The sequence below is a fragment of the Thamnophis sirtalis genome, unplaced genomic scaffold (assembly GCF_051295495.1).
Source record: "Thamnophis sirtalis isolate CommonGarterSnake01/CBP01778 unplaced genomic scaffold, rThaSir2_p1.2 scaffold_15, whole genome shotgun sequence".
Classification (NCBI taxonomy): Eukaryota; Metazoa; Chordata; class Lepidosauria; order Squamata; family Natricidae; genus Thamnophis; species Thamnophis sirtalis.
Genome location: NW_028261395.1, coordinates 47265064 through 47276367, shown reverse-complemented (window position 1 = coordinate 47276367; position 11304 = coordinate 47265064).

The window sequence follows — 11304 nt, the reverse complement described above, 5'->3', positions numbered from 1 at the left end:
TCCCTCCCTGGGGGGGGGGGTGGAAGTCCAGCCTGCTCGGTGGATCAGCCTCCCCTCCCCCAATGGGCCTGCAAAGCCAGGAGTGGACGGTCAGGTGGCTCAGCCACGGGCCCTGCGGGTGCCACACACACCCCCAGACCCCCAAGCCCTCTGCTTCAGGCGGATGAGTGCCAGGGGGCTTTCTGAGAAGGCCTGGAGAGGACCCTGCCCCTTCCGTGGGGTGAAGAGGAGGCCCCGGGTCCCTCTTGCTTGGCTGAAGGAAGCTTCCCTGGACATCTGAATGGTCAAGACCAGGACTGTCCCACCCCCACGACACGTGGCATCACAAGCCTCCCAAACTCTTCCTCCTGCTCTTCTCCTTCTCTTTCCTCTTCTTGTTCTTCTTCTTCCTCCTCTTCCACCTCCTCCACCTCCACCCTTCCTTCTCCACTTCTTTCTCCTTCTCTTTCCTCCTCTTCCTCCTCTTCTTCTTCTCCTCCTCCTCCCTTCCTTGTCCACTTCCCTTTCTCCTTCTCCTTTCTCCTCCTCTTCCACCCTTCCTTCTCCACTTCCTTTTCTCCTTCTCTTTCCTCCTCCTCCTCCTCTTCTTCTTCTTCTTCTTCTTCTCCTCCTCTTCCCTTCCTTCTCCACTTCCCTTTCTCCTTCTCTTTCCCCTTCTTGTTCTTCTCTTTCTCCTTATCCTCTATTTCTTCTTCCTTCTCCTCCTCGTTCTTCTAATTCTAATTCTTCCTTCTCCTCCACTTCCCTTTCTCCTTCTCTTTCTCCTTTTTCTCTTCCTCCTCCCCTTCCTCCCAGGCCATCCTTATTCCACAGTGGTGGTCTCCCGCCCCCTACTCTCCTTCTCCCCCCAAAGGGACCCCCGGCCTCCTAGAATAGCTGCTCAGACATTTCCGCTGCCAAGAGGGCCCTTCAGGGGCCGTGGGGCCTCTTGAGAGGAGCGGCTGAGCCGAGGAGGGAGACTTCAAAGGAAAAGGGAGCCTGGCTGCCAAGAGGAAGGAAGACAATGAGTGGGGGGGAGGGAGGGGGAGGCTGTAAGTGGGGAAAGGGCAGGAGACCCCTCCCCATTCTCAGAAAATGTCATCCTGGCTGTCAGCACCGGGTGCCAACACCTCCAGGCTTCTTGGTTTCTGCAGTTTGAATGCCAACTTTTGCAGATCTAGTTTAGGGGCAGATTCCTCTGCGAGGCCCCTCGTCTGCAGGTGGTCCTTGAGATACGACCACAACAGAGCCCCAACTTTCCATTGTTAAGTGAGAAAGTTGTTCAGTGAGGTTTTTGTTCTTTCTCCTCCTCTTTCTTCTTCTTCTTCTCCATTCTTCCTTCTTCTTCTCTTCCTTCCTTCCTCCTCCTCCTTTCTTCCTCCTCCCCCTCCTTTTTCATCTTCCTTTCTTCCTCCTCCTCTTTCTCCTATTTCCTTCTCCAGTCTTCCTTCCCCTCTTCCTTCTTCTCCTTTCTTCCTCCTCCTCTTCTTTCTCCATTTCCATCTTTCTTCTCTGTCTTTCTTCTTTTCATTTCTCCCTCCTCTTTTCCATTCTCCTTTTTCCTCTTCCTTCCTCTACTTCCTTCCTCCTCCTCCTTCTGCATTTTTCCTTCTTCTCCTTCTTCTCCATTCTTCCTCCTCCTCTTTCTTCCTCTCCTTTCTTCCTCCTCTTTGACACCCCAGCCCAAAACCTTCCCCATCATCATTACCCCACGCTGCGCCCCACAAAGGCTCATCCCAAACCCGTCTCCCGACACCTCCCCCCCCCTCGCCAAGGTTCTCACAGCCCAGGTGGAGCGAAGAGGAGGAAATTCTTCCCGGGGCAGAAAAACAAACCGGCCCGAAGGAAGAACGCATCTTGAGCGCCGCGGGGCACCAGGCGGGCATCCCTCCCTGGCTTTGTTGGGCCAGGCCGGTTTTGCGCCCACAAAGGAAAAGTGGAAGCCTTTGTTCCTCGCCTGCCCGTCTGCAAACACCGCGTTCCGCGCAGAGCCCGCTTTCTCCCGAGGCTGAGCGGATGTTCGCAAGTCCCCTGGCCGGCTGCTGTTTCTGCCCCCCCCCCCGCCCCAAAATCTCAAGGGAACCCAGGATTCGGCCAGGGTTAGCGGGCGGTTCCTGCCTTCGCTGCTCCGGGCACTTCTGGGCAGGGGCTGAATTCCCGGCATGAATAGAGCAGCCGTCGGTCGGAGCCTTCTCCAAATAAACTCCGCTGGTTGCAGGAAATTCTGGGGCGGAATTCCAGGCCCCCCGCAGCCGCCCCGCCTGGGGAGGGGAAGGCAAAAGGCCACCGCCGGCCTTTGATGGAGGGAGGCCGCGTCTCCTGAACTTAAACAGAGGCAGGATTTCAACGGCCTTTGGAAATCGGCCGCTCGCGAAATCCGGTGGCTGATGATGATGATGATGATGATTATTTCCAGTTTTTTTCCCAAGAGGAGGAAAGATGGAGGAATTCGGAGATGGCCTTGGGCCCTTTTGCCCGGGAGGGTATAAGGTCTCTTGCTGGAGCAGGGGGTTGGACTAGATGATCTCCAAGGTTTCCCTTCCCACTGTGTTATTCTGCGAATCAATCAGTGGAACGACTTTCCTCCCGCAGTTGCAAATCATTGGTTGGTTTTCAAGAAATGGATGGAAAAGAGGCGATGAGTTGATTTGTTTGTTTAAAAAGATTTTTAAAAAATGATGTTGTTTATAAGTGTTAGAAATTGGAAGATAGGGAGAAAAAGAAATACGGCTAAGAATTGGAAATAATGGAAATATATATTGTAGAATGAATTATGTGTTTCTGGAAATGGAACTCCGGGCACCACTCTTGTTCACAAAAGGACTTTTTGTTATGTAACAAAAATAAAATAAATTTATATCTATCTATCTATCTATCTATCTATCTATCTATCTATCTATCTATCTATCTATATATATATATATATATATAGCTGATGAGAGCTAAATAGCTTGAAATAGATCTATACTAGTCTCCCTTTATTTATTTATCAGCACAAATATAACACAAAATGTTATATTCCCCAGCCAGCAAATGCTGGCTGGGGAATTCTGGGAGTTGAAGTCCGGACATCTTCAAGTTGCCAAGGTTGAGAAGCAGTGGACTAGAGCAGTGATCCCCAACCCCCGGTCCGCGGACCGGTGCCGGGCCGTGGAGTACCTGGCACCGGGCCGCGCAGCGGCCGGGGGCCATGATCGCTGCAGCGGCTGGGGGCCATAGTTTCTTTCTGTATGCAAATTAGGGCTAACTGGCACAAGGGGTGTTACTGGACCGCTGGTGGCACTCTGACGTCACCAGCGGCCCACCGCCCCCCTGTGTCCAGCACCGCCCTTCTCATTCCTTTTCAGTGCTTCAGCGCTGGCCGATTCCTGAAAAAAACCTAAGAGCGCCTGCGCAGCTACGTAGGGCTAGCGTAGACAGCGCTAGTAGCGTAGCCTTGCATAGGCGCAGTTTGTGCTACGCTATCTACGCTAGCCATACTGAACTGCGCCTGCGCAAGGCTACGCTACTAGCGCTGGTCATCGACGTATTCCACCGAAACCGCGAACAACGCCCCCCCAGCCCTGCGCGCGCTCAGCGGGCCACGGTAAAATTATCAAAGGCTGACTGGTCCGCGGCGATAAAAAGGTTGGGGACCACTGGACTAGAGGACCTCCAAGGGCCTTTCCTACTGCATTACCCTGAGACTCAGAAAGTTCCCTACACCGTTTGCAAAATCCTAGAATTACAAAGCCCCTTTTCATCGAACTGAGTGGAAAAAACTCAGGCCGGAGGGGAAAGCTTCAGGGTTTTCCTGCCAGCCACACGTTGCAAACACTGCAAGCTTTCACGCTCATGAATTTGTCACACACACACACACACACACACACACACACACACACACACAGACACACACACAGTTTGCACAGCGTTCTGTCATTCTTGCCATCCTGGCCCAAGAGATGTATTTTTTTCTACCGGTAATTATTATTAATTATTTTTTTTAAAAAAAAATTAGCAAAAAGCATTTGTCCGAAATGCTCTAGAGGGTTTCCTGCTGGAGCAGGGGGTTGGACTAGAAGACCTCCAAGGGCCCTTCCAACTCTGTTATTCTTCGTTTACCTTGATCCAGGGGGTGGGTGGGAGGAAAAAAAACCCATTTTCCACCCCACTCTTCCTTCTCCCCCCTCCCCAACCTCCCCTGCCCCCTCCAGGACTGGTGACCCTGGCAAGGGGGCTGCTGAAAGTTATTCCTGGGACCCGGGGAGGGATTTGGAGGGAGAAAAGCTCTTAAGCTCTGCCACCGTTTTCCCACGGAGGCTTTTGAACTGGAAAACAAAGATAAAAAAAATAATCGGATTCTTCCGAGCGTCGGGATTTGGCTCTTGACGCCTCTTTGCAAAACGCAGGAAGTTTCCTCTTGCAGCGCTCGGGTCCGGGATAGTCCAGCTAAGTCCCTGACTTATGGCTGCCACGGAGCCCAGAATGCCTGCTGCTAAGCGAGACACCGGTTCAGTGAATTTTGTCCCGTTTTACAACCTTTCTTGAGGCCGTTGCTAAGTGGGCTCCTGCAGTTGTTCAGCAAGTGACACGATTCTCCATGGACTTTCCTTAGCCCTATGATGTTTCTATGATTCTATGATCTTGGCCAGGGGGTTGGACTAGAGGACCTCTAAGGTCCCTTCCAACTGTGAGATTCTGCTATTCCTCATCCCTTCCCTGCTATTTATAGACCTGGGGACGATCTGGGTCTCCTTAAAACACTTTTACTCACCAGAAGAATGGCACGTCCTGTGTCTACTACATGATGACTGATTCCTTACTCAGTGAGTAAATATTGCTCACGGTCTGCAATCCACCCTTTGGCCAGGGTGGAGCCCAGGTGAAAATGTTCACCATGCTTAAAATTCCTGCCCACGCAGGAGAACCGCATCCTTTGAGGAAACTTACTCTGAATTCTTCAGCCGGCTCATTAGCTTAACAATTGTAGCAAGAAAAGTGATGAAATGGGGCAAAACACAATTTTCTCCCTTGGCATCAGAAATTTTGGGCTCAATTCTTGTCGTACGTCAAGGTTACCTGTATTTAAAGTCGATCATGGGGTGGGCATGTACATAAATAGATAAAGGCAAATTAATTGAGGAGTCATATTATATAATATTTCTATTGTATTCTATTCCTATTCCTAATCCATATTCCATATTCTATTTCTTATTCTAATCCAGTGTTTCTCAACCTTGTCAACTTGAAGATGTCCGGACTTCAACTCCCAGAATTTCCCAGCAGTGGTTAGGACAGTGTTTCTCAACCTTGTCAACTTGAAGATGTCCGGACTTCAACTCCCAGAGTTCCCCAGCCAGCATTCGCTGGCTGGGGAATTCTGGGAGTTGAAGTCCGGACATCTTCAAGTTGACAAGGTTGAGAAACACTGTTCTAATCTATTCCATTCCATTTTATTCTCTATTCTATTCCGTTCCACTCTATTCTATTCTGTATTTTATTCTGCAATTCTATTCTATTTATTGCATTAACTGCAATTCCGTTCCACTCTATTCTATTCTGTATTTTATTCTGCAATGCTATTCTATTTATTGCATTAACTGCCCATCTCAAGGGGGGTGGGGGGGCTCTCTAAATCCGTGCGCCCCCTCCAGGGCTGCAGGGAAGATTCCTTGGCACCAGCTTTTGCCAACAACAAAGAGGGAGGGAATCTCTGCAGTTTTCTGGAGAAGAAAACCAGACAAAGGAGAGGAACCGAGTCGCCCCCCCTCCCAAAAGGGTCTGGGCGCCGTTTGGGAATCCACTGACGGTGCAAATCGGAGAGGCCGGGGGCTGGGGGGGGCTGGGGGGGTTGGGGGCTGGCAGGGCAGCCTGGGCAGCCGGGAAGAGCCAAGCGGAAAAGCTCGGCCTGGCAGCTCCCATTGTTGGTGGGCTTGCGAAGCGCATGGAGGAATGCACCCACACAAAGGGGCTCTTCGGCTGAAAGCCCTGGCTGGAGGCAGAGTGTGTTTGGGGGGGGGGTCCCTGAAAACAGCCCCCTCCTCCTGGCTGCTTTGCCACACAATGGAAAGCCCACTAAGGGAAGTGGGTGAAGGCTGGGAAAACATGCTCTGTCCTCCCTCCCTCCCTCCTCTTTCTTTCCCTTCCTTCCTTCCACCCATCCCTCTTTCCTCCCTCCCTTCCCTCTTTCCCCTTTATTTCCTCCCTCCCTTCTTTCATTCTCCTTCACTTCTCTTTCTCTTCCTCATCCCTTCCTTCTCCTCCCCCCTCCCCCCTTGCCTCCCTTCCTTCGCTCTTCATTCTTACTCTTTTCTCCTTCCTTCCTTCCTTCCTTCTTCCATGCCTCCCTCCCTCTTTCCTTCCCTACCCCTTCCTTTCCTTTTTTCCCTTTATCTTCTTCCTTCCTTCCTTCATATCTCCCTCTCCTTCTCTACTCTTTCCTTCCTTCCTTCCTTCCTTCTTCCATGCCTCCCTCCCTCTTTCCTTCCTTCCCTCCCTCCCTACCCATTCCTTTCCTTTTTTCCCTTTATCTTCTTCCTTCCTTCCTTCCTTCCTTCCTTCATATCTCCCTCTCTCCTTCTCTACTCTTTCCTTCCTCCCTTCGTTCCTTCTTCCATGCCTCCCTCCCTCTTTCCTTCCTTCCCTTCCTTTCCTTTTTTCCCTTTATCTTCTTCCTTCCTTCCTTCCTTCCTTCCTTCATATCTCCCTCTCTCCTTCTCTACTCTTTCCTTCCTTCCTTCCTTCCTTCCTTCCTTCCTTCTTCCATGCCTCCCTCCCTCTTTCCTTCCTTCCCTCCCTACCCATTCCTTTCCTTTTTTCCCTTTATCTTCTTCCTTCCTTCCTTCCTTCCTTCCTTCATATCTCCCTCTCTCCTTCTCTACTCTCTCCTTCTCTACTCTTTCCTTCCTTCCTTCCTTCCTTCCATTAAGAGTTGTTAAGTGAACCTGCAGCAAGTCACACAGCCGTTAAGTGAACCAGGCTCCCCCATTGCTCGTCAGAGGGTCACAAAAGTGGATCACGTGACCCCAGGACAGTGCAACCGTCATAAGTTCAGGTCAGTTGCCAAGAGCCCCTGAATTTTGGTCACGTGATCATACAGACGTTGCATTAACCTCCCACCTTTGTTGGGGAGCTCAATGCTGGCTAGAGAATTGGGAGTCTCCGTCCCTCCCCTCCCCCTTCCCCTCCCCCCCCCCAGACTCTCACTCAGATTTTGCTTTAAGGCTTCGGGGGAAATCAGGCGTGGACGGAGTTGGCTTTCCTTTCTGGCTCCTTCATTATTTGAGAATTAAGAGATTTTTGGCACTGATTCACTAATCCTGCAATTACACAAAACCACACACACACACACACACACACTTGCGGGTGGTGGAGGAGGAAGGGCCCTTTACAGATTTTGAGCCTTCCAGGAGGGAGGGGGTGACTACCAACCCCCCCCCCCCCAAGATCTCTCTGGAAAGAGTCAGCTCTCTCAAGCTTCACCTGTTGGATTATCTGCCATCCAACCCATCCCGACCGTCTCGTTGCAGCTTTGCTAGGCCGTCCGGCTGACTCTGAGCGCCACACACACACACACACACATACACATTTGTATGTGCACACCTGCACAAATACACACACCCCTTGCACGCCGCCGGCAACTCTCGCTGACCCTTTGCCAAATTGCATACAAAAAGCAAAGAACCAAATCACCAACTTTGCAAGGCTGCAACCATCCTCCTCATTAACTCTGATTAATGTGAGGCCCCGTCTGGGTCGGCTCATGAGTGGAGCCCCACCCCCCCCTTGAGCCCATTATGCCCTGCTGCCTTCACAGCCCCTCCCACCCCACCCCCCAACCTCGGAGGGCGGAAAGCAGCTTTGGGGCCCCGTCTGGCTGCCAGAACCTGCTGAGAAGGACGGATTTCATGGGCAACTGCTGAAGGGCCAAGGTGGGTGGCATTGTCAGATGCCCCCAGAGGGGACACCAAGGCCGACCAACTTTTGCACGCCCCCCCCCCACCTCTCTGGCCCCCGTCCTGCAGCCCAGAGACGCAGAGGCCCAAATCTAAGCTGGGTTTCAGTTTCTGCCTCCTTGAAGGGACCAACTGCTGCTTCTGCTGAGCTCCTTCGCTATCTCCCTCCTCGCTCCTCTCCTGCAGTGTGGGAGAGCCTGGCAGCCGCCTCCACTCGCCCTCCTGGCTTATCGGGTTGGCCTTCAGCATCCCAGCAGCGCCCGGGCTCTGAAATGGGTGAAGGACGCCCGTCTCTGCCAGCCTGGCCTGAAGGAAACGCGAGACCCAGATAAGGAGGAGAGGCTCCTGGGTGAAAGGGAAAGAAACTCCCCCCCCCACACACACACGGGGATCTGCAGCTGGGAAGAGACCTCTGCTCTCTGCTGGGGAGGGGGCTGACTTTCACCCCTTTGCAAAAAAAGGAAGATTTCTTTTTAACAAAAGGGGGAAAAGGTGATTTTTTTAAAAAGGCAGCTGAGCTCAAAGACCTTAAAAAAACCAACCTTTATGTGGCTATGAAAGTACTCTATCGCCACCTGGTGGTCAATCTTGGCAGGGGGGGAGAGAGAGACAGACCAGACAGACAAAGTGCTAGAAAGATCATATATATATTGTATCACAACCCCTGGTATGCCCAAATGCAGTATGTAAGGATTGAATGTATGTATGTATGTATGTATGTATGTATGTATGTATGTATGTATGTATGTATGTATGTATGTATGTATGTATGTATGTATGTATATTTAAAGTCACAACCCCTGGTATGCCCAAATATATATTTATATGTTGTATTTGTGCTGATAAATAAATAAAGGGAGACTAGTATAGATCTATTTCTAGCTATTTAGCTCTCATCAGCTAGCCATACCCTTACTGGGATTCAAACCTGTGCTGTATTACATCTTAGGCAGATGTGTTAACCACTAAGCCACAAGGTTCTCCTCCTTTATCAGCTGAGCCAGGGAAATACGTATGTATTTAGTGTCACAACCCCTAGTATGCCCAAGATGTAATACATCTGTAATACATATGTATTAAGTGTTACAACCCCTGGTATGCCCAAATATGGGAGGAAGCTAACTGCTTCCATTCTCTGTCCATCGGCTTGTCACAAGAGACCATCCAGACAGAAACCCAATATGTTTACTGTTGCCTTTGCTGACACAAATGTATCAGCACAAATACAACACACACACACACACACTCACACACATATATATATATATATTGCATTTGTGCTGATAAATAAATAAAGGGAGACTAGTATAGATCTATTTCAGGCTATTTAGCTCTCACCAGCTCCCTTGCTGGGAATCGAACCTGTGCTCTATTGCCTCTTAGGCAGATGTGTTAACCATTGAGCTACAGAGCTCGACTCCTTATCAGCCAGGCCAGGGTGAAAGGTATATATTTAAAGTCACAACCCCTGGTATGCCCAAATATGGGAGGAAGGTCACACTTCCATTCTCTGTCCTTCGGCTCGTCACAAGAGACCATCCAGACAGAAACCCAATATGTTTACTGTTGCCTTTTTGTTACATTTGTTATATTTGTGCTGATAAATAACGAGCCGAAGGACAGAGAATGGAAGAGTGATCTTCCTCCCATATTTGGGCATACCAGGGGTTGTGACTTTAAATTATATATATAATTTGTGCTGATAAATAAATCAGCACAAATAAAAAACACAAATATAACAAAGACAACAGTAAAAAATATTGGGTTTCTGTCGTGATGGTCTCTTGTGACAAGCCGATTGATAGAAAATGGAAGCAGTTAGCTTCCTCCCATAATTGGGGCTTACCAGGGGTTGTGACTCACTCTCACTCTCACTCTCTCTCTCTCTCTCTCTCTCTCTCTCTCTCTCTCTCTCTCTCTCTCTCTCTCTCCCTCCCTCCCTCCCTCCCTCCCTCCCTCCCTCCCTCCCTCCCTCCCTATCTATCTATCTATCTATCTATCTATATATATATATATATAGAGAGAGAGAGAGAGAGAATATATATATATATACACACACGTGTGTGTGTGTACGTGTACATGTACATGTATGTATAGATAGATAGATAGATAGATAGAGATAGACAGATATAGATAAGGAGATAGATACAGTGATAAAGAGATAGATAAGGAGAGCGATGATAGAAGAGATATGGATAGAAACAGTGATAAAGGAATAGCTATAGATAGATAAGGAGAGACAGATACAGTGATAAAGGGATAGATAAGGAGAGCGATGATAGAAGAGAGATATAGATAGAAACAGTGATAAAGGAATAGCTATAGATAGATAAGGAGAGACAGATACAGTGATAAAGGGATAGATAAGGAGAGCGATGATAGAAGATAGAGATAGAAATTGTGATAAACTGATAGATAGCTATAGATAGATAAGTAGATAAGTAGGTAGATACAGACAGACAGACAGACAGACAGACAGACAGATGCAAGGGCATTTCACATGAGCCAAATTGGGGCTCCATTGGGGGGTCTCGGAGGGCCCCTTGCCCTACTAGCCCTTTGTAAACCAGAAGGCAATTCAAAGGATCGTTTTGTATCCTTTGAGCAGCTGATTGGGACTGAAAGTATCTCCGTCTCCCTTAAACGCCCCTTGGGGGGAACCTGGAATCATCCACAGAGATTTTAAACAACGGTCGTAAGTGTGAGAAACGGCCGTATGTCGCTCCCTTCCTTCCTCCCCTTACCACCATCCAGGGGGGCAGCCCCCTCTGTGCCCGTGGTCACTCCGAATGCTCAAGCAGACGAACGGTGGTAAGGGGAGGCCTCCCTGTGGTCCTCAGGTTGCGACCTCAATGGAGGCTGCTCAAGGCGGCCACACACCGGCTGATTCTACGTCTCCTTTCTTCCCCCCCCTGGAAGGGTCGGTTGTAAGTCGAGGACTCCGTGTGCAGGCGGTCCTATGCATGGACCGATAGGGAGGCCTCCCAGCCCTGCCTACTCTGCAGGGGTGTCGTAGGGTAACCATGGGGGCTCCTTTCCTCCAGCGTTCTCCAGCCAACGCCCCCCCCCGCTCACCCCTGCCTTCCCCTCCGGCTGCGGCTCCACATCTGGCGCCCCCTCCCGCGTGTTTGCATGCCTCCCTTGCGTCCGCAAACCCTTCTGTCCCCCCCCCCCTTCATTCCCCATTTGGAGAATGCGAAGCAGGCGGGGACGGCGACCCCCCCCCCGGAGGTTTCTTAGTTGCCATGGCAACCGCCCGGGTCATGCCTGGCATTTTCTCTCCTCCTCCTCTCCCCCCCCCCTCGGTGAGTCCCAGGCGTGGGGAGGGAGGGGGGAGGGAGGGAGGGGGGAGCCGGGCGGCTGCTGCCATTGGCGGGGGTGCGCACGTGAC